A 27,766-nucleotide genomic window follows, 5' to 3' on the forward strand; every position below is an offset into this window, starting at 1 on the left:
AGAAATCCTTACGACGGAAGTCCTTAGACAGAAATCCTTACGACGGAAGTCCTTACGACGGAAGTCTTACGACTTTACATACAGATTTATTACAAGCTCTTCTTCACGTATGTCAATTAAGCGATTAAGGTGGTCTGTGAGTTTAAAATTGATTCGTGTTAACATATTATTGTGACACCGCAAATACACGGGATTAGTTGGTTCTTGCACGATTAAATTTCCAGGGGGAACTTGTGGTGTGAACGTGTATAGGATGTATCCTTGTTGAGCCTGATTTGATCTTCCGAGATCTATTTGATAGCTGCCATCGATTACGTCACAAACCAGATTGACCGCGACCGTCGGTGTTATATTAACGATCCGCGGGGATACGTGTCTTCCGCCGCCATGTGGATCATTATCATGTCTAAGAACAACTGCTAATGGTGCTAGTTTTTTCCACGCATCGAGTATTTTAGGAAAAAACTCATCAATGACATCATTGACAGATTTTCTTAATTTATCCGGATTATAATCAGGAAACTTAAACGTTACAATGTCAGCTTCGGGTATTTTGTACTTGGCTGCGAAGGATTTTTTATAATCGCTTGATGACTTAAGAACCATATCTCTAATTCTGTTATAGATAACTTCAGAAGAATTAACTATATAATTTAAAACTTCTATGTACCTAATAATATTATCGCGCGCAGATGTTGAATCAAATAAATACTCTTGAAAACTATCACGTAAATTATTTACTTGTATTTCATGGTCTAAGTTTATTGAAGCAAATATAGAATCAATATTCAAAGCAATAACACGTTCATTAAGATTATACAAAAGAGTTCTAGGATCATATACAGGTGCTCCCCCCCCCCCCCTCCATCCTGGTTTTACTTCTATGTAATCTAACCATTCTGAATTCATTTTAATATCATGACGAAGACTGGTCTTTGACGTAAAATCATCCCGAGTTGGTTCTGGTGGTCCTTCATGCACCGGGGGAATTTCAGGCCATCCTAGCACGGATCTGATTGAAGATTGATAAATATCAACGGCATAATCAGGCGAGTTTATTTCAATCGTCGAGGACAACGTCGGCTCATGAACATTAATTGATATTTTTGATTCTTTTCCCGTTATTGATTTTATTCTACGCTCAAATTCCTCACTGATCTCTTCAATCTGGTAACTGCCGGTTGGTATTCCAACAACAACCCAGTCAGGTGTTCCATCGGGTTTGTTCTTGTTAGTAAATACAAGCGAATTATTTGCTGGTGTACCATTAAATGATTTTGATCTGATATTTGGCCAGCTGTAATATACCCGTAATTGTGCTAGTGCTATTTCTTTTACTGGAATTGCAGTAGGAAAATTAACACTAAATTCAGGATTAGTTGAACTTACCGAGATCATCGTTATCTTTGGCGGAGTTGTGTTGGTCACGATCTGCTGGAGTAATTCTGTCATTATTGATACTTGTATCTTTAATACCGATACCTTCGTCGTATATTTTGGTTATCATTGAAAATTCGAAATCAGATATAATTCCATCACTGAGACTCGCTGATAACAACGAGGATAATTTCGAGTATGCTACCGTCGCTGTATGTAATTTTATTTTGTAATCGGATAATTTTTCGTTCGTACAAGTACATATTTTTTTGTGATGATACCAAGCACACCTGCAATAGTTGTTGCTGCTGAAATACAGATAGTTACAGCTACTGGTGCCATCGTTGTCAACGCTGATAATATTACACCGGTTCCAGCAACAACAGCGGATACTGAATAAACAATCACATCAACGATAACCAATCGTCGTCGATATTTTTTTACTTTTACTGTATATTGATCGACTTGATCTTTTAGCGCCGCCTGCCATTCACGCGCTTGATTGTATCTGTATTGTGCACCGTCCATATATATTTTTATACAGTAACCAATTGATGTGCTTCAGCTACAAATTCCAAACACCACCAGTAAGATGTTGCGGTTAATGTCCTATCAGCTGCTTCCAGAATAAATATTTCCTCGGCTCCGATATTTAATATAACAGATACAACCCCGGAAAACCTGTCGGTGGAATGACGCCATGGAAACGTTGTAAATATTTCAAATTTTGCAGCACTAAACACAGACAGCCTGTACACGCCAGTGCTTGTTGCGGTATATTTGATGGTATTATTTTGTTTTGACCATGTTGCAAATCCCGATGATACCGTGCATACGATGTTTGTGATATGCCCGGGAGTTATTTCAGCTGGAATTTTAATCAGATTGGTTTTATTGATAATCTCAGGAATTCCCGCTACGATGTCTAGTTGTGTTCGTTTGATCGTGTCTAGGTTACTTTTGATATCAACGAGTTTCATGTCAATGACGGAAGGAGTTCCAAAGAACTTATTTATGGCATCATCGGTTTTCTGAAAATTTCTTCGAAGCCTTGTAAAACCGGTTACGTGAACGTCATACTCGGCCCGCAGCGTGGATAGTTTTCCATCCACGTCGTCGACGTATAGTTTGTTTGCGACGTCGTTGTCAGATTTTGGAGCTGTTACAGCTACTATTTTGTTCCCGTTCATGCTAAGTTCACCTGTCATCGTGTCACCGGTGTTTCTCACGCGATTAGCAACACTTTTTGCAATTTCATCTCTGATGGTTTTAAGTGACATACTTGAATCTCTGATTCTACCACCGTCAGTAAACACGGGAATATTATCCGTAACTGCACCAAGTACTCGCCGGACTATATCATTCCATTTGATATTGCTGGTTTTTAGTTTACCATATCGATCTTGAAAAATAACAACTTCATCTGGGTCAACTCCAGCCAGGTTCATGATATCAGCGAGGTCATCTTTAGTCGCATACTTTGACAGATCAACGTCGGATTTTATTTTCTTACTAGTAGAAGATCTTCCGTAAATATCAACCATTATAATAAGATCCGTTGTTTAAAATGCTTTACGCGCAACATATCGGTTGCTTGTATAATCGTGCACGACTTTATGTGGCGGCCTGGATGATTTTGATATAGCATCGAGTACATTAATTACTTCACGGCCGCATATTGGCGGATCTGTCATTGTTTGTGTGGGTAGCGTTGAATACTAAACTTTGTAACCAGAGGTTGTTGCGTGGAGTGGTGCGACATACTTGATAAATTCAACAGGTGGAGCTAACCCGTACGAATCAAAATAAACAATTCCACGCGGATCAATCGCGTATGATACCCAATGAGTACCGGGTCCGGAACGTTTGTCAAGATTAATAATACCTGTTTCTAGTTTGTTTGGTTGTTTCGGTAATTGATCTCGCATAAAAACACCTCTAAAGGCAGATATTTTTAATTTTTTAGCAGCATCAAGTAAATCAAAATTTGATGATGGAACGTCTAACGAAATGACCCTGGAAGCCTTAGGCCTCTCCCCCAACGAGATCCCGGTAATCTTAGGCCGCGTCCCTTTTTTTTGTATCCCCGCCCTGTTGCTTTCTTTAGTGCCATTCCAGCGGCTGTTCCAACAGCACCTAACGCGGCCGCTTTTGCTACGGCTGGAGCAGCCGCAGCTATTAATGCCGGAATGGCCGCAAGAAGTGGAAATATACCACCCGTTTTAACCATGTCTTTGATGGCGCTCGGGGAGAGATGGAATTGAACTCCAGTTTTTGATTCTAGGGCTTTATTGAAATGTTTAATCTGATTATTTGTCAACGATAATTTGTTTGGACCACCACTAATATGATCTCGTTTTAGTGATATTTTAGTTCCGCATTTGTTGGCGGTTTTTGATTGAAGCTTTTTTACCTGACCCGGGGTCAGAGTAACATTAACATGACTATACGACATTTTTATATAAATAATATTTTTCTAAATAACACGATTAAAGATTTTCCACCGGTGCATCAACGACCCTCATTCGACCACTACCACCTTCAAGTAACATGGCCTTGTCGCTAAGTATGACCGCGATCGCTCTGTAGAAACCGGGAACAACTGGTGGACCGGGTATATCAGGAGGAGGGTTAGTAACATGAGCTCGAAAGTGTATATCAACAACAGATTGTTTGGATAAATCAAGATGTTCTAGTGAAAAATAATAAATCGGATATAGACCTGTAAAATCTAGTTGTGATATTTGCAACCCGGTATCTATATTTTGATCACGTCCCATGAATGACATTAAACGATGATATGCGCGCGCTACATGATTTTGAACAAAATTTAGTTGTATATCCTCGGCTGGTTCTTGATGTCCATTTATCCGTAAGGAAACTTCATTAACTCCAAGGTTGTCAAATATCATATGTGAACGTTCTTGATTATTCGTCCGAGCATTATCTTGTAGTGCAATAAAAATATGTCGTGGTGCAGAAACACCCTGTTGTGATGCTATATGCCATGTAAATAAACCATTAATATTGCTTTGAGCAGCATCTGTGGTTACTGTTAACCATGATAGCAATGATTTACCGCCTTGATCCATAAAAGATAGTAATTTTTGTTCCTCAGTAATAGATGGAGTCATTACTGGCATCCACAATGAAAGTTTTGATATATTTACTTTACCCTCGGCAACACCAGCACCTCGCCAGATTGCATCATTATCATCACCTTTTCTTACGAGCACAATTGTGTGTTTAGCTCCAAAGATGACTTTTCTAACATTTCTGCAAAATCCAAAGATGTGAGATAATGGAATTGCACACGAAAAATTTCTATCATCTCCCGACAGTGCTGATCGGCGTGTTGCAAATCCCAGGTTGTAAGTCGCATTAACGCTTTTTATAATATCATAATCAGCACCTGGTCTGTCTGCGTGCTCAAAATCAGCTGGTTGTGGATCAACTGAAGTAGCTCGTGTTGCCAGTACTTTGGTATACTGAACATGATCAGAGTTGTTGGTAATATCCTTAGCAAACATCATTGTTGGACCGGCTGATCTTGTAAAGTCGTCAGAATATCTCGCCAGACCAATTATTGTTGTAGCAACGTCGACATCATTCTGAATTGATTCAATATTTTTTCCATCAATCATGTATGTGGCGCCACTAAATAATGCCATGATCCCGTTGTTGACAAAACCAACACGCAAATTAGCAGCATATGCCGTATTAGCTACAACATTCGTTACAAGTCTACCTTCTACTTCAATAAACGCTTCAGCGGGCAAGAAATATCTACTTGTATCATGAACCTGTAATTCGATTCTCCCCCGCTGATTTGGTAGTCTTGCGTCATAAGAATAAAATTGATAATCACGTACTGACTCGTACTTAAGGACAGGTGCCTCCATATCAAATGCTGGGTCTGATTCGCGCCTGAACATTTTTATTATAGTTACCATTTTTCCAAATGATGATCATCGTCGACGAAGACCACTTCCTGCTATTAAATTTGCTGTTATATTTTTTTCTGCTTCTTCAGATATCGCCGCTAGTTTTTGATTTGCAGCCTGATTTATTATTTTACTTACGTCTGAGGGCATCACCTCAGTACTTGCCAGTTTCACCGGTGGTTGTTGTTTTCGTCGCAATAATCGTGCTAGTCCTTCTTTGATCGCCGAGAACGCCTTACCAGCAACATTGACAATTGCACCAGGAGCTTTATCACGAACAATATCAATAGCCTTCATCGATAATTGTTTTGCAACAGGTGCTACTTTGGGAGCTATCCTTGTAAATAATCCCTGAATAACATCACCAAGTCCATTTCCGTAAATAACACTATAGATTGGTAATCGTGAGTTTACCGCTCTAACCTGTGTGGGTTTACGATGATTATCATGCACAATCATCTTATTTTATTTACCATTTATCTAACAACTAGTCATCAACGAGCTCATCAATAAGTTCTCGGTAAACGCCGATATCCATGATGCCACCTTGAAATAGTCGCCGACAAATATCAGCTGCTTCATTGGTTATTTCTGGTGAATTATTTCCGGCACGTTTTCCTCCTATGAGAACTTCTAACCGTGACACATCATTGATGATATTATCAGGACATAAACCAGATCCTGTTTTAGGTTCATCTTGAGGTGTTTTAAATACTGGTGGTTGCATTACCGGAGTAAGTACTTCAGCGGTGGCCGGGGGTGAGTCACCTTCTCGAAATCCATGTGGTGAACCTGTCGGTGTAAATGTCATTTTCGGTGCAGAAATTTTCTTCGAGGGGAGTAATTTAATTAGCTCTTTAGTCCTTTTAATTTCCGACTTCAACCTTTGCTGCGGCGAAGAAGATTGTTGTTGTTGTTCTATTTGTTGCAGAGGTGGAGGAAGCTGATACTGGGAGAATTCTTCTTGTTCTAGTTGTTCCCGTCTCTCTCTATAAAGTCTTTTTACTTCTTCTTTAAGTCTTTCGTATTCTAGACCTCTAGCTTGTTTTTTGTTGTAATATACGCGATATATCCATTTAATGAAATTATCATCATTTGTTTTTTCATAACGGGGTTTTAAAATACTAGATTTATTAGATATATTATCTAATATCATCTCAGGTAATCTCTCTCTTTCAATTTTTCTAAGTTCCTCAACAACTCCTTCGTTAAATTTTGCAATTAATTCTACGTTTTCTCCTGCTGGTTTGGATTTAGATGCAAGTTTTTTTCTCACATCGGCGACTTCGGTACGAAGTTCTCCAATACCCTCAAGTATTTCCTCACCAACAGGTGGAGGTTGAGCTGCAGCTATGTCAGTTGGAAGGTCTCGTAAAATCTTCTTTGTCTGTTTAGTTCTTCTTGCTATTTTTTCAGCCTGTACCACAGTTTGTTTTGATACCGGAAGAAGATCTTCTTTGATGACAGTTGTAACTTGTTCAGTAGCTGCAGTGGCGGGTTTAAATAGTTTTTTAGTGTCTTCTTCAAACTCAACTTTTGATTCTTGCTGCGCTTGCAGATTTTTTCTAAATGAGTCTCTGACAGGAAGAAATTTTTTAATTGTTTCTAATCGTTCTCGTGCTGTTCTTGCAGTATGAGATTCTGGATGTACCATTTTATTATAACATAATAATTTAATTAATATCAGCAGAAGAGGAATACAGAAGTTTGATGAACTATTACAGAAAAAGAAAGAACATAAATCCAAAAATAGAAAAACCACCATCAGAACTTGAATATTACTTGAAACATAGAACAAATTCCGAAGATTCAGATGAAGATGAAACAGATGAAGATTCCCATGATTCAGATGATGATTCCCAATATTGATAGCAGCAGAGAGGGGCGTCTACAATTCTGTTTGGGACAAACAATAATCGTAGACGTGGTAATTGACCTCTATGAGTGGTCACTATTTTTTTTGGTAAAACACAAGGGTGACCATTCCCCTAAGTGGTCTGTTCACCCTCTCTGCTGCTGTGTGTGTGTCTGTGGGTGTATATGATTTGGATTTGTAACGTATCTTCACCAATTTTTCAGTCATATCGCTATGATATCTGCAGTGTTGCAGTTTGTAGTAATGTCTAACACTGGGGCATCTCACCCGGTCACATTATCCTGACATCAGGCAGACTTAGACCTAACACTGACCTCTTAATCCTGAGGGCCAAGCTACAATTTTTATAAGTCTTCTTTATGACTCGGTTGTGGTACGAATTCGCGATCTCCCACATCTGAGGAGGACGCTTTAACCACTAGGCCACCGGAACAGTCTCCAGGTCCGAGGTAACACATAACGGTGTTTCAAATGATGACAAACAATATCAGACAGTACGATACGAAATTGCAAAAGACATAAGGGAAGATAAAGTGAGTAAACATTATACAGAAAAGAAGGCATAATGTAAGTTACAGTGCTACTGTTGCAACTACGATTGCTATGATGCAACCCGCGTAATTTGTCGCCGAAATATTCTGCATACAGCATACAGGACACAATACTATAATGGGATGTTCGAATTGCACACTCAGTACACATCGCTCCTAGAGCGGTAACACAGAACATATTTAATCTTGTCAAAGAAAATATAGATAATGACATAAATAATAATTATACTGATAGGTTGCTGTACACCTTCGAACAAAAATAAAAATAGCAGCTCCATTAATATCAAAATCAGTAGAGTAGCCATAGCGTTTATTACGTTCGATTTTAATCTTATTAAACACTGAAACAAAGTATGTGCGACAGTATCGTAATTAATAGTATTACAGCATTAGCTGAAACAGTGTATCTGTTGATTTTGTCATCCATGTCATTGTGGCTATAGAAAGTATTTTTAGACATTGTTTCCTGAATATTGTCAAAGTTACTATATTTTGAACGTTATTTTTTACCATACAACTTCAGAATTTTCAAGGTCATTTTGGAAATATACTATACTATTTTCTCCTGATGACGGATCTAAGTATTCCTGAAGACTTATTACCTGGTAGTCAAGACGCGTATTTTCATAACTAAAATGCTATTAAAATCAGCTTCATTATTGTTTCTGACCGTGTGCTTTCCACAGGCTAAACCTCAGCATCTGCGTTCGAGCACCTATGCTCTGCTCTTTCCTCTATGACTTTATGTTAATCTAAAGACAACATTATGTAAAAGTCACATTTTGGTTGTTTGATATATCTACTGAGGATAGGTAAAAATAGCCCCCTAGAAAACCAGTTGAGTCCTCTGGGTCCCCATCTAGTTTGCAACATTCAATTGACAGAACATTGAACATTGTCAAACTGGTGTTTGATTTCATGCTTGATTTGTGTTCTTGCATATATCTGTATCGCGTGTTCCGAATTATTCTCAAATACTTGTTAGGTCGCTGTCATTTCCTATACTTTTTTATGGGTTTATGTATTCATGCCGTTGCTTTCAGTTTCTTTGCACATCATTTGTATTTATTCATTAAAAAAAGTTTCTAAATAACGGCAAGTTCTGTAAAACTCATGAAACCTGTATTTTACTTTCCTGCAAGTAGGTCTTAATTTGAAAGCGAATATTATTTTCCGAAGTTTTCACCTTTTTGCTCATCAGGAGAGGTCTTGACTTCCCTATGGATGCAATTCTTGAGGGCGTCAAATAGTATGAGCCGTCTGAGGTTATATTAATCTTTATGAATCTTCTTGTATTAGCACCAGCAATCATATATATGTTATTTACTCTTGCAAAACCTACTTAGGTGTATTCAATTTCTTTTCTACAATTCCTAAACCTCTGTCGATATGCCTCAGTCACCAGCTCATAACCCTTCACTATATAATCCTTACCTATATAATAATCGGCACCTCTTTTACCATCTGTGAAATGTACATATCATGCGTTCTGCCAATAAGTACAGTTAGTAATCATATCATTGCATGCTCTCATGACCACTGGATGTTTTCGGCAATCATCCGAAAGTGATGAAAGTATCTATCAGCTTCTTTTTGTAAATAATTTGGGATGCGTTTTCCGGCTGTCAGTTCAAATTAGTTTAATTAATATAAAAATTCCATTTCTTCTATCTGCACCTGCATTTCTATCTCCTATACTTGTTTTCACAATCTCCATCTCTCGATATGTTTCCCAGTCTCTGAATGTCTGTTTCGTTCTCATCTCTATCAGCATTTGCATTTCCCTGACTTGTATTGTCTCTGTCTCCGGCTTCCCTCTCTCTCCGTCTCGCTTCCCTCTCTCTCCGCGTTGGCATTTACCTCACAGTTCTAAATTTGCATTTTTGTCATTTCTTTCTGAAGCCGGAGCCTTCTTAATTCCTGTTCTTGAGGTTACAACTCTAATACCTTTAATTTCCTATCAAATCTCGGCGCAGACTTACTAATCAAACTCACAGCGCTACCATCAGATACTTTCCTGTACAACCTTCGGGTAAACGGCACCCATCGCCTTGTCTGCACCCACAATATATATATATATATATATATATATATATATATATATATATATATATATATATATATATATATATATATATATATATATATATATATTCGCCCCACAGTGTGAATTTTATCGGTTCATCGTCCGCTTACTAGTAATATGCTATCATAACTGTCTCGCAAAAGGTGATACCTAACGTTTGCAACTGTGCCTGAAATTATGGGCAAACTAAAGTATTATTTATGTATAAGCTACACAAAACTGTACTCAGATTATACCAGTATCGGCCGCACATCCTTCGTCTACAGATCATGGTGTACTTTTTTTGCTTAAAATCACAAAGAGAATGAACAGTGTAAACCATGATTTGCCTTTGAAAGATAAATCCATGTCTATATGTCGGTTGTTCACCGATGGGAGCACGTTATCCATAAGTAACTACCGTACTGCTAAGTCTGTTGACATGTCAGTTAATCTTTTTGAACATGATGCATTTGCTTGCTTTTATAAATATAATGGAAACTAATACTTCGTCAATTTATACAAAGCCTTTCCTGTGTTATGTCTAAATGATCTCTTTGCGAAAAACTTGAAAGACCAAAGAAATTATGTGTTGCACGAGCAGAAGAAAATATTTCATGTATGTTATTAAGTGACCATTACACTTTAGAAGGTTTTAGAACTTACATAAGATGGAACAGCTGTATATTTTGTTTCTAATCAGATTTATTACATTGTCATATTATAATTAGTAAATAGTAAAACGCACCTGGACTAACTAATACAATAATCTGATTTGTGTATTTCTAATTCTGTGAAAATCTATATAATTCACTCACATTCAGCATAAATGAGTAATCGTAGCATTACTTATTTTTCATGCAATACGCATCTTTGTTGGTAGCTTCTCGCCAATATGAATTAGTTCTGCCTCTTCGGATAAACATTCACATTACCCCTAGCTAAAAGAAGAAAATAATCTAATATAATCACTTGGAATGTGCAGAATTGGTCACAAGGATCTACCTGTTTTGAGTTGTACCCTGTAAATGATTAAATCAAATTGTTTTGAATGTACATACTATAGAACCAAAGAAAAGAAAAACAAAATACATGCACAAACTGAACTTAAGCTGTAGTAGCTAGAACTGTAGCGAGCAGTACCGTCCATGTTGAACATTTTGAAGAGAGTACTTGAGTATACACGCATATACAAGAGTTTCGGTGGAAACGAGATAATAACGAGAACGACACGAGGGAGATTATACATATGTCATACAATGTATGTAACCAGAAAGAAAAGTTGAACATATGCAGAACAGACTGGCCCCGCAATTACAGTAATGGAAGGAACAAAAACTAACATATAAGCTTATCACAACGACTTGAGAAGAATAACTGTTGCAAACTTAAACATGTTTAAGAAAACGTCTACTTCGATACATTTTCATAGCTTAATTTTATATCTGACAAAATTGACTTTTTTACAATACATGGGATATTTCGTATGCTTCATTGTTTTCTAATTTGTTTCTTTCCCACGCATTTGTCACTTGCTCCTTAAGATGAATATACGTAAATAAATATGCATTTAAAAAGATGTAGGTTACAACGTAATTATTCATTTGACTCCAACATATTATACCAGGGATTACAAATATGAGGACAAATTGGATCATAGAATTTCAACGTGTAATCTCCTATTGCGTACGATACTGACAGGTTGGCTGTTTAAGTGTGTTTAATTCAGAAAAGAAATACGTAAATCACATCACAGTCTAGTAGCCATATTCTAAGACTTCGACCCAAGGTTTTATATTCTGAGGGTTAGTTTAAAAGTGTTTTCTATATTGTCTCGCAAATTTTGTGTACAGAAATGTAAACGTCTATCAAATCAGTAACAACAACACCTATAATAATAATAATAATAATAATAATAATAATAATAACAATAATAATAAAAACAATATAGAAATATACATAGGTATAGAAGGGGGTGGTGAACCCCCTCCGAGAGTCCGATATTATTCCAAGCCGGAGTTGATGATAACCAAAAGAAGACCAAACACATGGCAATGGAAAGAAAAGAACTGCAAATACTAAAATGAATAAGCAAGAGAACCGTGATACAACTCAAAACGAAGGCAAGCTAGGAAAAGGACATGGGTGAAAACACGGGTGAATTAATTACAATGGTTTACAGCCAAAACGCTCCCGAAATACATTTAGTCAAACGATACTAATTCTGGGTCATTGAGACCGAAAATGATTCTTAAAATTATTGATTGGATCTAGTTTTAAAGATAAGATACTGGGTCAGTATTTACGACCCTTGACTTATAAATGGCAGAGGATAGGTGAGTTATAAAGGGAAGGGAACTCAATTTAAACCAGAAATGAATAAAATACATCTTTGACTGAATCTATGAACAAATCTATGACTGGGTTTGGACAGTACTTGATTTTAAGGCAAAACAATGAATGATGCAATCTGAAGCTGGGATTGCGTCATACATGACATGAATTGCATCATGTTATTCCTAGAAGTCATGGATGATGCAATCTGAAGCTGGTATTACGTCATACATGATATGAATTGCATCATGTTATTCCTAGAAGTCATGGATGATGCAATCTGAAGCTGGCATTGCGTCATACATGATATGAATTGCATCATGTTATTCCTAGAAGTCATGGATGATGCAGTCTGAAGCTGGTATTGCGTTATACATGATATGAATTGCATCATGTTATTCCTAGAAGTCATGGATGATGCGTTCATAAATAAACTTACATCACTCTGCTGAACAAATTCACCTCTATCAGACCTAGAAATCAAACAGTGTCGTGATCTCTTATTTGCCAAAGTACGCAGAGAAGACTCATGCTTGTGTGAACAATGCAGATAATGTTCTGCTATGTTTGTGGTAAAGCGACCGTGCATTATCCAAACATTCTATCAGCTATTCGCTGGTTCCTGGTGCACCAGAATCATTCTCACTTGAGTCAGACGACGAGGAATAGGAAGAGGATAAACGTTCTAGTCCTGAACCATTAATGTCACATGACCCATATTTTATCCCATCTTCCTCCTCTGAACCAAAGCTCATAGCACAAGGTGAACTGAATGCCTTGTCATGGATTTGGAACTATCCAAGAGTGAGGCAGAGCTGTTATGCTCCAGACTACAACAATGGAATCTCCTGGCAGGTGATGTTAGGGTTTCCATGTTCCGTGACCGTCAAAAGGACCTTGACCCATTCTTCCTCCTGCTAAATGATCTTGTAGCCTGCAACGACATCGATCTTGTGATGGCAGCCCTCAACATCTTTCATGAAGGTTCTTGCTCTCTTGCTTGGTCTGCAGAGTGGATACACAAAGTAATGTTGTATTTTTCTCTGCGAATGGGATAGACGTGCAAGAAATTCCCACTAAATCAAAAAGAGATTGGCCTTTTCGACAGTCATTGTAACCTGGGAGGAAAAGTGTTCGGCATCCACCACTTGTTAAATCATGGAAGATTGTGTTACAACCCTTGCACATAAGGATGTGTCTGATGAAGAACGTTGTCAAGCTCATGGGAAAAAAACAGCTTTCAAGTACCTCCGTGGAAAGTTTCAAAGGCTAAGATAAAGAAATATGCCTTGGTAGTTCATCAGATTCTTCGAGATCATGGATCTGACCGTGCACTGAGTACCAACGAAAAGACGTTATCGAAAGCCTTCCAGTTAGTGGCAACACATTTTATCGAAAACAACAAGGCAGACAACTATAGGGAGCTGGTGGAAAACCTATTCAAGGCATACAAAAGCCTTGGTTCCAACATATCACTAAAGATACATTGTTATGCAGTCTCATCTAGCGACGTACGCGGCCAGCACGGCGCATGATTTCATCAGGATATTGCAACAATGGACTACACAGTATACATAGACGTAAAATGAAAAACCTAAATATCTTGGAAACAATAGCAAATCGGTTGTTTTAATTGTCATTTTTGAAGCAATTATAAATAGCACCTTTTATCTCTAAAGCAGACGACTTCTAAACAATTGTAGACCAGTGTTATCCAATCCAAAAAAAAATAAACTGAACCATATAGAAACAAACCCTCAAAGCATAAAGAACTAAAACAACGATCGAAATTATTCGGATAGGATGACATAACAGAAAGGTCAGAAGGAGAAAGACCAGCCCAGTACTGCTCCATAAACGAAGAAGAAACGTAATCGTATCACATGACATTAATTGAGACGAGACAGACAGTGAAGAAAACCAAGTATAAAATAAAACCATCTCCGACATGACCGACGATTACAAAACAAAGAAAACATACAATAATTAATATAAGGCTAATAAAACTATGCAGCATTTCCACTGTGATATAAAACAAGGGGATTGTGTCTCCATAAATAAGGGACGACCATGGTGAGAGGCTATTTTATCTTGGCTTCTCGCGGCATAGACAGGCTCGCAAAAAATATGTACACAACTCATTCTAGGGAAACGAACATATACTGACAAATGTGTGGCAAAAATGCATGTATAATACACATTCTCATTGCATTACACATCAATGAACCATTTTTTATTTAAAAATATAGAACATGTCGGTAACATGAAAACAACAAAATCACTCGATCCACGTCAAAGGATTCCTGAAATGTCTTACAGTGGGTGAAGAAACCTGATGATGGGAATCTGTCTAAACAAGTACGTTTGATTCAAATAAAGAAGAGAAAACATCATCCAAATCTTAAAATTATGTTGTTTCGCTATTTTGTTATTTTGACGGAAAATGCCAAAATACCGATAGTTAGTGTTTGGGGTTTAGAAACAGAGATAAACCCACTCTTACATGAACAAAAAGGCGAGGATTCACTTCATAAGCCTGCTCCTTTTTCATAGATAGAAGTCTGAGGGGATGGGCTACAATGCTCTTCTTAGTCGTTTTAATGAACTCATCTAATATATGTGGATTGCTCCTGCTACATATTTGCATATTTCCTAGTGATCGAAACAAAACTCATATGTGTAGTGTGCAAATTGGATGTCTGATCACATGAGAGGTCAATTTAACCTCTTCAACCCTGGGACGTGGCCTTTAACCTTTTGATCAGTGTCTGGTAAACCATGAGGAGATTCTTATACGGCATAGATACATCTCGCATCACATTCTAATATACTTACTGCCTTTGGTGTCAATTTCTAATGAAGTTACGAACGAGGCTCAAACGAGACGATCAGACCAACAGGCGGACAAAAGAAAGTCGTACAAACAAACGAATGGTTTTGATGAAGAGAGAGAGAGCATCATTATGTGCCCCAATTTCTGACATTTTAACCGCGTCACCATAGTTTTGCATATACAGTGCTTGAGGTATAACAACTCAGACGGGAATATATCAAGGATCAGTTACAAGCTGAGCTGTATTCAATAAATACATGCAAATTTAGCTACTATAGATGAAACTATAATCGCGACAAGCTTAATTTAGCAATCACAACAAGGAAGTCCTCGCTACATACTTTTAATGTTACGTTATGCTATGTTTGTAGGGGATTTCTTTTTTTATCTGGTGGGATCCACCACCATAGAACAGCAGTAAAGTATTGTATACCGTTGCAGCTTGCTGATTTGTGTGTTAGGAATAGACGAATGTATGAAGAATACAACTAAGAGTTTTGTTATGGTATTTTTAAGCTGAGACAATAAAGGTATTCATACAATGGTGCGAAATTTTCAATCCATTGCATTTATGCAAGGTTTGAAGCCATTAATGCCAAACTGCATTAAACAAAACACCTTTTCATTGGTTCAAATTCATTTTGTCTTCCACGATCGAGCCTTGCTAGGGACAAACTAGATCTACTGTATCAATTTCCTTTAATCTTATGAAACCTTTGCTGATATTAATTTTTTATTTAAACTAAATTAAACTCCCTACATTTCTGAACGTTTATTTCTGCTTTTAAAATTGTGCTATGGAGCCAAACAACTGCATTCAGGGTCTCAACGTTCTCATATGGTGAGAACGGAGAGTTGGAACAAATCAAAATAGTGTCGGTCTATGTGAAACAGCAGAATGGATAATCGTTCATCATTGTGTGGTACTTGTCGAATCAAAATTATATTGAAATTAATTATTATAGTTCTTCTACTGTGCCTTTGGTTATCGAAATGAGTCTTCATTTTATTCGTGATGACCATAAAGTGTACTAGAAAAAAAAGGAAAAATACCCTTGTCCAGTTCTCTTGCAAAAGAAATATATGACTTTTTCGGTATATTTTTCACACGAAATATTTGTACATTATCATAAAACAAATCGTAAAAAATTAACACAGCCACTTTCCTTTATTCCGATTTACCTTTAATTAAGCTGATTCCTTCCATGTTACGTGTTTCTGCCGCACACTTTTCTGAATATAATTACGAAATATTATCTTTTATTTTATTTGCTCTGCATGTCGGAAGTCTGCTTCACTATCTGCTCTGTAACAAATTAACCGTCTGTCACATGCATCTGTTTATCTATCTATCTATGTCTCGGTTTTTCTAATCTTAATTATATTTTTAAAGCATTTTCATTTTGCTAATTTGTTGTATGTATGTATGTATGTATGTATATGTGTGTGTGTGTGCGTGCGTGTGTGCGTTGGTGTGTGTGCATGTGGTGTGTGTGTGTGTGTGTGTGTGTCTGTACGTGTGTGTCTGTACGTGTGTGTGTATGTGTATGGTAACTGAACATGGTGATATCTGAGAAAGAGCTGCTCATGAAATTTCAATAGTATTGAAAATTTCAGTTTCATTTTTATTTCAAGCGTACACATATAAGCGTAATTCAGACGGAAATGGTGTAATATACCGTTTTCATGCCACTTATGAAAATCCAAAGATATGGTTGTAATCTGGAGTTTAGCAGGTTTGCACCTTTTTGAAAACTGACCGAAAACATAATGTTTCACTTAATTTTCCTCTCTGTTACGCTGTGTTATTGAGGATAAATGGGTATATCCTGGGAGAAGCTGAAGGAATCGACATTTTTCAAATCTAAGTAACTACTTACGGACGCAACATATTTTAATGTTGCAAGATTTCAGTTTGATGCTATAGATGAAATAAAATTAAATCACAAGTATATATGTATTCATTCTGAATTATTGCTATGCATTTTAATACTAACAAAGTCTCAAAAGGGACGATGAACTTTCTCAACAGAGCAGCAAATGTTATGCTTGAAGATGGGAACATGTCATTCAACACAATTATTACTGAGATGTGACTGCTAACTTCTGCAACGTGAATAGGTCAGTGTGACATTGTTCACAGGTTAACGGATAAAAATGTCCCAAGTCTCGTGACACCAGTATGGGGAAGCCTTCAAAACGTATGCTTAAGTCAGGTATGCCTGTCCTATACGCGTTTCTCACAACAACAGCTCGTCAATGCGATTTCTTCTATGTTAGGGATACTACTATACATAGACGTTTTGTACTTGTTTTTTAGTTACGAAGCTGGTCTTTGACTTTTCATTTCACATATTTCCAGCATCTATATAGCATGTCTGTGAAATATTTTAAGTCAGTTAATGGTATCACACAGTCAGAAAATGGCGAGCTGCAGGTCTGTTTTGTCGGCTGCATCAGCTAAATCGATACCCCTTAATAACAATGTGACTAGACAGCAAACAGTATTTTATGCTTATTCACGATTATATCAATGCTGCATATTTTCATAACATTTGGTATATTTATGGGTTGTCAAATTTAGGGTTTTACCTTCCGTGTAAAAATGAAATCTGAGAATCAGATGAATCTGTTTATCACAGCTTTCAATATAGTGTCACGAATTTAGTAAGGTCGTAATACCTGTGGTGAAAATAAAGTTTTATAACGTACCTGGCTCGACATGATACCTCTGATACCACGAGGTGTAGTAACGGCAGCTCCAACTTATATCGAACCGTTTATATACAGGGACATATGGTGACAATGTGAGGTTCTGGTTTCATCAAATGTACTCTAGAGAGAGACAGAGACAGAGACGCAGACAGAGAATTAGAAATTCACACCAAATAGAATGAAAAGTGTCATCCCTGGACTCTACAGGAGAATGGGTGATAATACTAAGCAGATTTAATATTTAGTATTGATATTGGTAGTATCATATATATATATATATATATATATATATATATATATATATATATATATATATATATATATATATATATATATATATATATATGTAACCCTGATGCTAACTCTAACCCTAACTCCTGTGCATATGAACGAACTGCTCCACGTGTGTGGTCTATAATGAAACAAAGAACTAATCCAAATAAGGAACAAACAGCCAAGTTTAGATAATGGAATAAAATAAGCTATTGGCAGGACTGAAAAGTGCAATAAAATACAACAAAATAAAGTTATACAGTGATGTATGACGCTATATATTATTATGATTTAGTTTGTTGAAGCATAAAGAATAAAAATGTTATTTTCATATACTTTTACATAGGTCAATGCGATACGTCTACATTTCTTTCACTCTCTTTAAGATTTTCCTCATTCATATAGTGTGAATATTATCGGTTCTGTGTCCTCGTACCACTATTATGCAATCATGACAATGTACTTTATTTTGAAGGTAACTGATTCATCAAAGGTCATACCGAATGACTGTATATGTACCCGAAATTACAGGCAAAATACAGTATTATATAACTACAATTAAATTAGTTACTGCGCTACGTTATTCATGGGCAGATCATGGTGTGCTCTGTTCGCTTAAAATCAAAAAGACAAGGAATACTGGATAACGAATCGACTGTGAAGAGTAGCACATCCATGTCAATATGTCGGTTATACTTCGAAGGGAGCACTTTATACATATGTAACTACCGTATTACCAAGTTTCTTGACATGTCAGTTAATCCTTTTTGAACATGATTCATTTGCTTGCCTTTATAAACATAATAATGACAACTGATAACTAGTCAATTTAACAAAGCATTTCCTGTATTATGTCCGAAAGATTTGTTTGTGAGATGCATCTGTATGACTCTCTTTAGAGAGAAGCAGGAAGAACATGAACGACCAAACAAATTATGTGTTCACGATCAGGAGAAAATATGTCAATGAGAGACTATCACAGCTTATAAAGTTATAGTATTTAAATAACATGGAGCAACTTGAAACAGTTGCAGAAAACAGTTACACACGGCGGAAGAAGACAAATTAAATATCAGCTTCTTGTTGTAGACGATTTTAGATCAATCAATGCATTTTACAACGTGCATTGCAGTCAGCTAGACTGAGTGTGTCTGTCATAATAAGATGTCGCGTAAGAGAGAAAACAAATCTGTCTCTACGCAATAAGATTGAACACGGTGTCAATTGTCTTCCTAATCGGATTCAGTACATTGTCAAATCATAACGACTTAACTAGTAAAATTTACATTTACTAATTAATATCAATATAATTATAGGATTTGTGTATTTCTAATTTTGTGAAATTTCATAAATTTTATTCACGTTCAGCATGAAGGAGTTGTTGTAGGATTATATATTTTTCATGCAATGCGCATCTTTGTTTGTAGCCTCTGGTCCGTTTGAATTCAGTCTTGTCTGTTCAGATAAACAGTCACATTATCCCTAGCTAAACAAACATAATGTAGGCACTTTGAATGTACAGCATTGTTCATTAGGTAATGTAATCACATGGAATGTACAACGTTGGTCACTATGATATACCATTAGCATGTTGCGAGTGATACCCTGGAAACGATTCAACCAAATTGTTTTGAACTTACATACTAAAATGCCGCGGGAAATAGCAATATGCACAAAAACAACTTAAGCTGTAGGATTTTGAACTTTGGTGTGTATTACCCTTCATGTCGAACGTATTCAAGAAATTATTGAACTATACAGGCACATACAAGAGCTTTGGTGGAAACAAGCTAACCAGAACGTCGTGACGGAGATAACCAGAACATCATGACGGACGTAACCAGAACAGCATGACGGAGGTAACCAGAACGTCATGACGGAGGTAACCAGAACGTCATGACGGATGTAACCAGAACGTCATGACGGAGGTAACCAGAACTTCATGACAGATGTAACCAAAACGTCATGACGGAGGTAACCAGTACATCATGATGGAGGTAACCAGAGCATCATGACGGAGGTAACCAGAACGTCATGACGGATGTAACCAGAGCATCATGACGGAGGTAACCAGAACTTCATGACGGATGTAACCAGAGCATCATGACGGAGGTAACCAGAACACCATGACGGAGGTAACCAGAACGTCATGATGGAGGTAACCAGAACTTCATGACGGATGTAACCAGAACGTCATGACAGAGTTAACCAGAACTTCATGACGGATGTAACCAGAACGTCATGACGGAGGTAACCAGAACATCATGACAGAGGTAACCAGAACATCATGACGGATGTAACCATAACGGCATGACGGAGGTGAGACAAAAAGAAGGCTTCAGATATTAAAGTGTAGACTGAATACGTGTTAGCAATACTCAGTGCTATATCTGATTCCATACTCACGTGGTTCTCCTCATAAACGGAAGTTAAACAATGCATTTGTGATTTGAAAATTCCAAATAATTATTTTACATGAGAGCTCTTCGCTTGAAAATTATTACCGACGGTGTATTTAGTGAGTTTACAATGAATCAACAGTTTCAGTATCAAGAGATTGCGTGTTTACAGGTTTAGATGAACTGCAAATGTGGCCAAAAGTAACTGTGTTGCAAAATACAATCCAAGAAAAATGAAATGTTGTTTTGTAGATTTCAAACATTGTGTGCATACTACAGTAATTCAGAAAGTACTTTTTTTACAGCTTTCATTCAGTGGTGAAAATCTTCAATTAGATGAAATTAGTCTTGATAGCAAAATGATCTAAGCTGTGCAGGAATAGAAAGGGTTACACTATCCATTGGATGCTGCTGCTCGAAGTTTATTGAATAATGGTTAACAAGGTTGGCTCAAAGGTAGGATATGGCATGACTAAACTTTGTCTTTACTTTCTTAGTGTTTTTCTTTAGGTGTACTCTAGAAGGCACAAAATACTTCGTTATTAGCCAGTGGCAATAAAACTATAACGCTTGGATTCTCGTTCCACCAATCAGGACTTTCTACAAACAGTTTTCAACGACCCCATCACTTCTTTCCTCATAGGCTTTCTTGGTGAGTGTATTGAGTTTTATAGATGTATTAAGTTTAAAGGCATGTCAACAAAGTACTGACTTTACCGTGCCGAATAAAGCAAAGTTTAAAATTGTAGAGATAACAAAATGCTTTAGGAATACAGACCCTTCCAAAACTACCAGTTCCTTTCAATGCAGATTAAATTTGTTATAGAAACGCATTTCATCAAAGGTCAAACATTTTTCACAGCACCATGACACTTTTTAGTTGAGTGCGTGCCTATCGCAAAGTGTGGAAGTCTATAAAAAAAACTACATTGAGTTCAACTATCGGTGAAAATTGGCAAAATGTACGCACCAGTTAAGGCTCAGCAGTCCTTAGGTGGTATATATATATATATATATATATATATATATATATATATATATATATATATATATATATATTGTTAGTTGAGTTCGCACAGAAGAAAAGAACAATCTGTCGCAAGGTGTGAAACTTAATGCAATTAGACTGTGATGCTCTGTTGATGAACACTGGCCAATTGTGTACTGTAGTCGAGGTTCAACCTTCATTAATAGGTATGCATTGGCCAGGTATAGGTATCTTTATACGTCAATGGCAGACTACAACACATTCGTCTATAGGATGGTTGCCTGTCTACAGTGATGGCTTTGGTGTTGCGCATAGTTTTGGCAAGTATGTATTAGGAACATGGTGACGTATATCATAGTTGTAACAGTTAAGTAACAGGTTAAGCAGATTTGTTTAATTTAATATTCCCATTCATCAATAAGGATTCAAAGTTGAAATATATTCAAAATTTAAGATAAAAACATATAAGGATCGAGAGAATATGCAGTAACTATATGCAGTATAAATACTAGTGATTGAAACGCTCATAGCTGCAGCAGTAAAAAATAAATAACATAATACTTCTCTTGGATTATTTTTCATTTACCCAGTTATTCACATATCTCGTCTGACATATCACTGTCGTTGACAGGTCTACCTAACCATAGCAGTTCTGTCTAGAATTACAGGTTAAATGTATTCAGCTTAAAAAAAAGAGCATCAAATATCGATTATCATAAACCAATCTCCCACCATCTCATCCTCACGTATATCAGGTGTACGCTGAGAGAAAGAGCATTGACACTGATTGGTGGGGGAACTTTTATAAGCTGATATCAGCTAAAATTTCACCTATTTTTTAAAGTCTTGTTGGAACATACAGTTAGACGTGGTCTAAAATATCTTACCAAGCGTATCCCTCTTTTGTATGCAGATTCCGATAGAAAGAAACTATCATAGTCGTGCCCAAAGCAGGAAAACTAATTTCCCACTCACCAAACCTCCCAACCTCTCAGACACAGGCGTTTTAAGCTTGAACGTATCTACTGCTGTCCCATCTTGAACGTTATTCGTTATTATCATTTTATGGAAGTAAATCTTTTGAGAAAAAATATCATGTTTCCAAACAGTCTAAAAAATGCAGTTCTCGGTCAGTGATTTTAATGTTATTTCTCTTAGCTTTATTACCTTTTAAACATATACGTAGCATGTACGGTATGTAATGACAGTTCGTAATAACCGCACCGATACTGCCGACATTTATACAGTGACGAATAATCAAAATGGACTGAAATGTCGAAAAATAAGACGGTTTTAAAACGAATACAAAATTGTGAATATAAAGTGCCACTTTCTATTCGGAAGAAGAATGTATTTATAATGTGCAATAACTGTTGTCATCTTTGACAGGTATCGGACGTCAAAAAGAGTCAAGTCATCACCTAATATTACAATTAGCTACATTATCACTATTAATTAATATATTGTCAAGATGCAAGCTTCCAGTGTTGCACTGATTTTAGATTTTCTTCAGCGATTTTTGCCAATAGACGCTGACCAAAATGAAATGTACTGCATGTATACAAGTATGTATTGGTTATCGGGAATTAGCTACAGAAATGAATCAAACACATTAATTTCTCTGGTTTACTGCATACGAGTCCAGTCTCGATACATTCTTGTAAATGTTCTTGCGTACCGAGATACTGCTGGGCTATTCGGTCTGGTCCAAATTCATCCGAGAGAGAGACAGAGAGAGAGAGAGAGAGAGAGAGAGAGAGAGAGAGAGAATCTGGATTCAGCACATATAAATACCTAATAATCAACACCTTATTTAAACGGGATTTATTATGGCTAACCTGCATATTTTATTACACTTGATTTAATGGAATATTAATGTCTGTATGGTTTGTATTTCATAGAGGGTACGAAATTACATCTACATATTCTGTTGTAAGTTCGGTGAATCAATGGGGATTGTAATAATTGGTGACATAAGTTGCTATCAGACGTAACACAAGTGAAATATGCATGAGGCTGTTATTTAATATTGGGATTTCCACTTGATCTTTAACAATGCTTATATTACTTTTTCCACCTCAAAAGCAGTTGGTGTGGTTGATACGAAATACCTGATGCCGGTTTTAGGATCAATTTGGACCAAGATTAAATGATAACTGTATCAAGTGGCCTACCGAAATAATGTTTTAGCACTATACCTCTGGATTTTAGGACTTGGCATTTTATTTGTTCTTACTTAATTCGACACGTCAGTCTGGCCACTCAACCGTTTGTTCATCCTTTCAACCACTAACCAATTACGTTCTCATCATATATATTAAACTTCCTAAGTGAGAGTGTTTTTCTGTGTTATCTCTGTTACTCATTTGTCCGCCTCTTGTTTTTCTTTTGGTACTTTCAGTATTCTTGACTAGGTGCTCTTCTGGCACTTCTGAATCCGTCCTTATGACACTTCGGGTACTCTCTATCACGTGCACCTTCCAACATTGCGCCTCCACACAAACTGTTGACGTCACAATAGCTCCTACCAAGCGCTCACCACATGACATCCCTCTTTCCGAACCTCGGATGTCGACTCTAATACCCACCCGGAAAGCTTCCTCGAGAAGCATAGTCCACAAATCTAGACTTAGAATTTCATTGGAATTCCTTCCCACATTTTAACAAGCGCGCAAATTCGGCTATGCGGAGTACAGACTATTGCCTCTCAAATTCTAAACGATCCACCCTTTGTGCAGGTCACTAATATACTCATCGAAAAATGAATTTGGTCCCAACCTAAGCGGTTACTTATTGAGACTCCGTCCTAGATTTGATTCAAAGGGTGGATCAGTTTTGATTGGATATCTTCTGATCTCTTTGAAAACTACCCTAGGGTAATTCATCACTGACTTGTTCTCTCGGGTTTCCGGTACCCTAAATCCCGAATTTGTTTCAAGCCGGTCGTGGCATCACTGAGTGATTACAAAACAAACATGAGTCTCTACCTGGTTGGCCTGGTGGTAGAATTCCCTTCGAAATGACCGTGAACGGTCGTTGCGTAATGTTCAAACAACTGGCAGGAGTTTCTCGTGACCATAATCGGGTCTAAAGTCGTAATGTTTCATAATACGTATTGACATTATCCAAGGTGCTATTAACTTCGAATTATTTATAAGACGATATGTTTACATGAAGCTTCAGCAAATTTTCCCTTCAACGTGACATCCCACGCTTGAGAATAAAATCGGGATTTTATTAACACAGAATTTGCTCTGAAGTAAGAATATGTATCTTTACACGCGATATGAATAGAATGACGAAGCTACACACTAACAACTACACGAATATACAGCACGATATTCGATAATTCTACCGATCTACGTATCAGTTTCGGCTCTACTACTGACGAAATCTGCATTAAAGTTCTCAGTGCCCTTGACGTATTTGATTTGCATTTGGTACTGTTGTAAGAACAGCGACCACCTCATCAGGCTTCCATTCGATAGCTTCGCTTGTGCGAGATATGCGTGTGGCTGATGTTCGGTCACCAATATAAACTTCCGCCCATACAAATACCGCTCGTACTTTGATATACAGAACACGATTCGATGGCATTCGTTCTCCAATACAGAGTAGTCCTTCTCGGCCGCGTTAGGCTTTCGATTGCCAAATGCGACGGAAAAAAGTATATATCGATTTCCTTATGAAGATGCGGGTTTCATCGGGCCGATTAAATCTGTAGCGACACGGCGGAATGGTCCATCGATAACAAGTGTATTCCCTAAGGGAACGAGTCGGTGATTTATTTTCGTTGCCATTCTCTAACACTTGTTACATGAGAGACAAACCGTTCAACATTTCCCTGACCCCTGGCCAGTGGAATTCTTTCACAACACAGTAACTTGTCTTGGCAATTCCCAAGAATAATAAAAAATAAATAAATAAATAATTTCTCTCAAATTATATCAGAACACATACCGGTAATGAACAAATATGCATACATATTAACATTATATATATATATATATATATATATATATATATATATATATATATATATATATATATATATATATATATATATATATATATATATATATATATATATATATATGTCCCAGAGATTAATGTTGCGATTTAATATTTAGAAAATAAGGTCTTGACAGAATGTTAGAAAAAGTTTGATCGGGCTCTAGATGTAGCTAATTACATAGTTGAAATTTTATTTTTATTTGCACTAAACAAAAACGCACATAAGGACGATAGAATAGTACAGAAATGGGCAGTACCTGAAACAGTCTGGAATAAAATCTAACCACACAATGATACACTCTTTACAGGCCAGCACGTTATTGAAATGACATTGCATAACTTGTTAAAGTGTCAACGTCCTTAAATGTAGAAGGATATACAGTAAATGTCGGAGACCAGTCAGAGAGTAGAGATATTCATTTCAGATATGCAGCGTGACACCATTGAAATATATGATATGTATGTAGCAATGGTTGGATGGACATGCTAGATCACCTCAAAAATTTGACATTAGGAAGACATTTATTTTACTATTTGATCATAAGTATATACATTTGTAATTTTAAAGTCACCCCGTCATTGACGTTTTCATCTTATTTGCTTGATTTGGAAGATTATGTTACTTTATACTTCACATAATATTAACACCCTCAAAAACAATGTGTAAAGTCAGCTCCATCCACATGTGGAAGAAATAATTCAAAATCATGAGCGGGATATTATTGGAAAACCTTGCTGCAGTGAATAAACCTAGGTTGGTGTGCCCTTAAAAGTGTGAGAACATATTCCAGTCTAAGCGGATTTACATTATTCGCGTGAAATATAGAATATCATCATTAATGTTTGCTGCATAAAACCAGTTATTGATTTTTCAATCAAACTATTTTACAGTAAAAAATCGAATCGTCTTCTTTCCAAGTTTCATATCAAGCGTCATATCGAAAAGTACATAATCAAATTTTCACTGTTCACGGAAATTGGGGAAAATTGCCAAATGAGCTGATTTCTCGAGGAAATCGGCAGTCAAACAATGGTTGATTATATTTGATCAATTTTCAAATAATTCAATGGCTCTCAGTGTAACTAAAGAGATATACCAGTCATCACTCTTTTTTTTTGAGAGAGAGAGAGATAGAGAGAGACAGAGACAGATATGTACATCTGTATGTATATTTAATCATATAAATTTACGTACCTTCCCAGACGGTATTTTTTTAAAAACGGTCCAGTGTAACAGACACAGCAACAATCTAAAGTGTATATAATGATTCTATTGAATAAGCTACGCACACATTATATAAGCTGCAGCCAAGCGTACGCGTCAGTAAACATTGGGGATTTTCACTTGCTATTAACAATGCTCTTGTAACTTTTCTTTGTCAACAGTAACTGCAGCGTTTGGTACGATATAAGTGACCCAGACTGAACTTGATACCTCTAAGTTCTACATAGGTGTAAGATTCAAGTGGGCCCAATATATGATAAAAACAGTATCAAATTGCCCACACAAAAAAGCACATACACGCCTTCGCTATCCATACGACTTTAAACACTACCTGTAGATACATTCACCCACCCGTCTATTTGTCCAGTGATGGTATATATATATATATATATATATATATATATATATATATATATATATATATATATATATATATATATATATATAATAGTATGTACGCTGTATCATTGATATACCCCGAGATGACTAAAATTTTCATTAATAGGAAACGAGGCTTGCCGAGTTTCCATTTAATGAAAAGTTTGTACAACGAGTGGTATATCTTTGATACAGCGTACATATTATACGTATATTTTATTTATATCACATACAAATATATATATTTGGCATTTGAACGGAGTTTGATTGACGAGAGGCAACTGTGTGTTGATTGGATGAATGAACTCACATTCCTGCCGAGTGTGGCCGCTACAAAATGTAGTTCTGTCTTTTTGTGAGTATTCACAGTCACCTTTTCACATTGATAAATTGATTGTTTTCATTTTTGAGTTTATATTTTTATTCACATTCATTAAATCAATATAAGTTACACTTATGATTTACACATGAAAGTTTGTTTTAATGAAGAAAGTAGAGCCATAGTCCTTCAGACACATTGATTCTTGAATACTGAACGCTCATCAATGCTTTGACGTTCATGCGCAAAGAAGTTAGCGTGAAATATAATCTAAGCAAAACAACGAAACAGCAAGAGATAATTGAAATATTTTAATATATTTAAAGTTGATCAAAGTCAGTATTCGGCTTAAATTAACATAACTACTGACCATAAGTTTCTCTCTCTCTCTCTCTCTCTCTCTCTCTCTCTCTCTCTCTCTTCCTTTGGTCGGTTTGACTTAACATTTACCATCATTCATCATAGGTCCAGAGAC

The 27,766-nt window shown here is 36.6% G+C and overlaps 1 protein-coding gene across 2 annotated transcripts in view; it reads right to left on the bottom strand.

The window, feature by feature from the left end:
• Nucleotides 1–26,616, bottom strand: part of LOC149786408 (uncharacterized) — a 137,283-nt gene extending 110,667 nt beyond the window's left edge. For both annotated transcript variants that reach the window (XM_089976832.1, XM_089976831.1), the window contains exon 1: nt 26,565–26,616. The gene's annotated coding sequence lies outside the window, so the exon portion shown is untranslated. The remainder of the gene's footprint in view (nt 1–26,564) is intronic.
• Between the last annotated feature and the right edge of the window lie 1,150 nt (nt 26,617–27,766).

The sequence above is a fragment of the Sinohyriopsis cumingii genome, chromosome 12 (genome assembly GCF_028554795.1).
Source record: "Sinohyriopsis cumingii isolate HCF-2022 chromosome 12, ASM2855479v2, whole genome shotgun sequence".
In the NCBI taxonomy this organism is placed as follows: Eukaryota; Metazoa; Mollusca; class Bivalvia; order Unionida; family Unionidae; genus Sinohyriopsis; species Sinohyriopsis cumingii.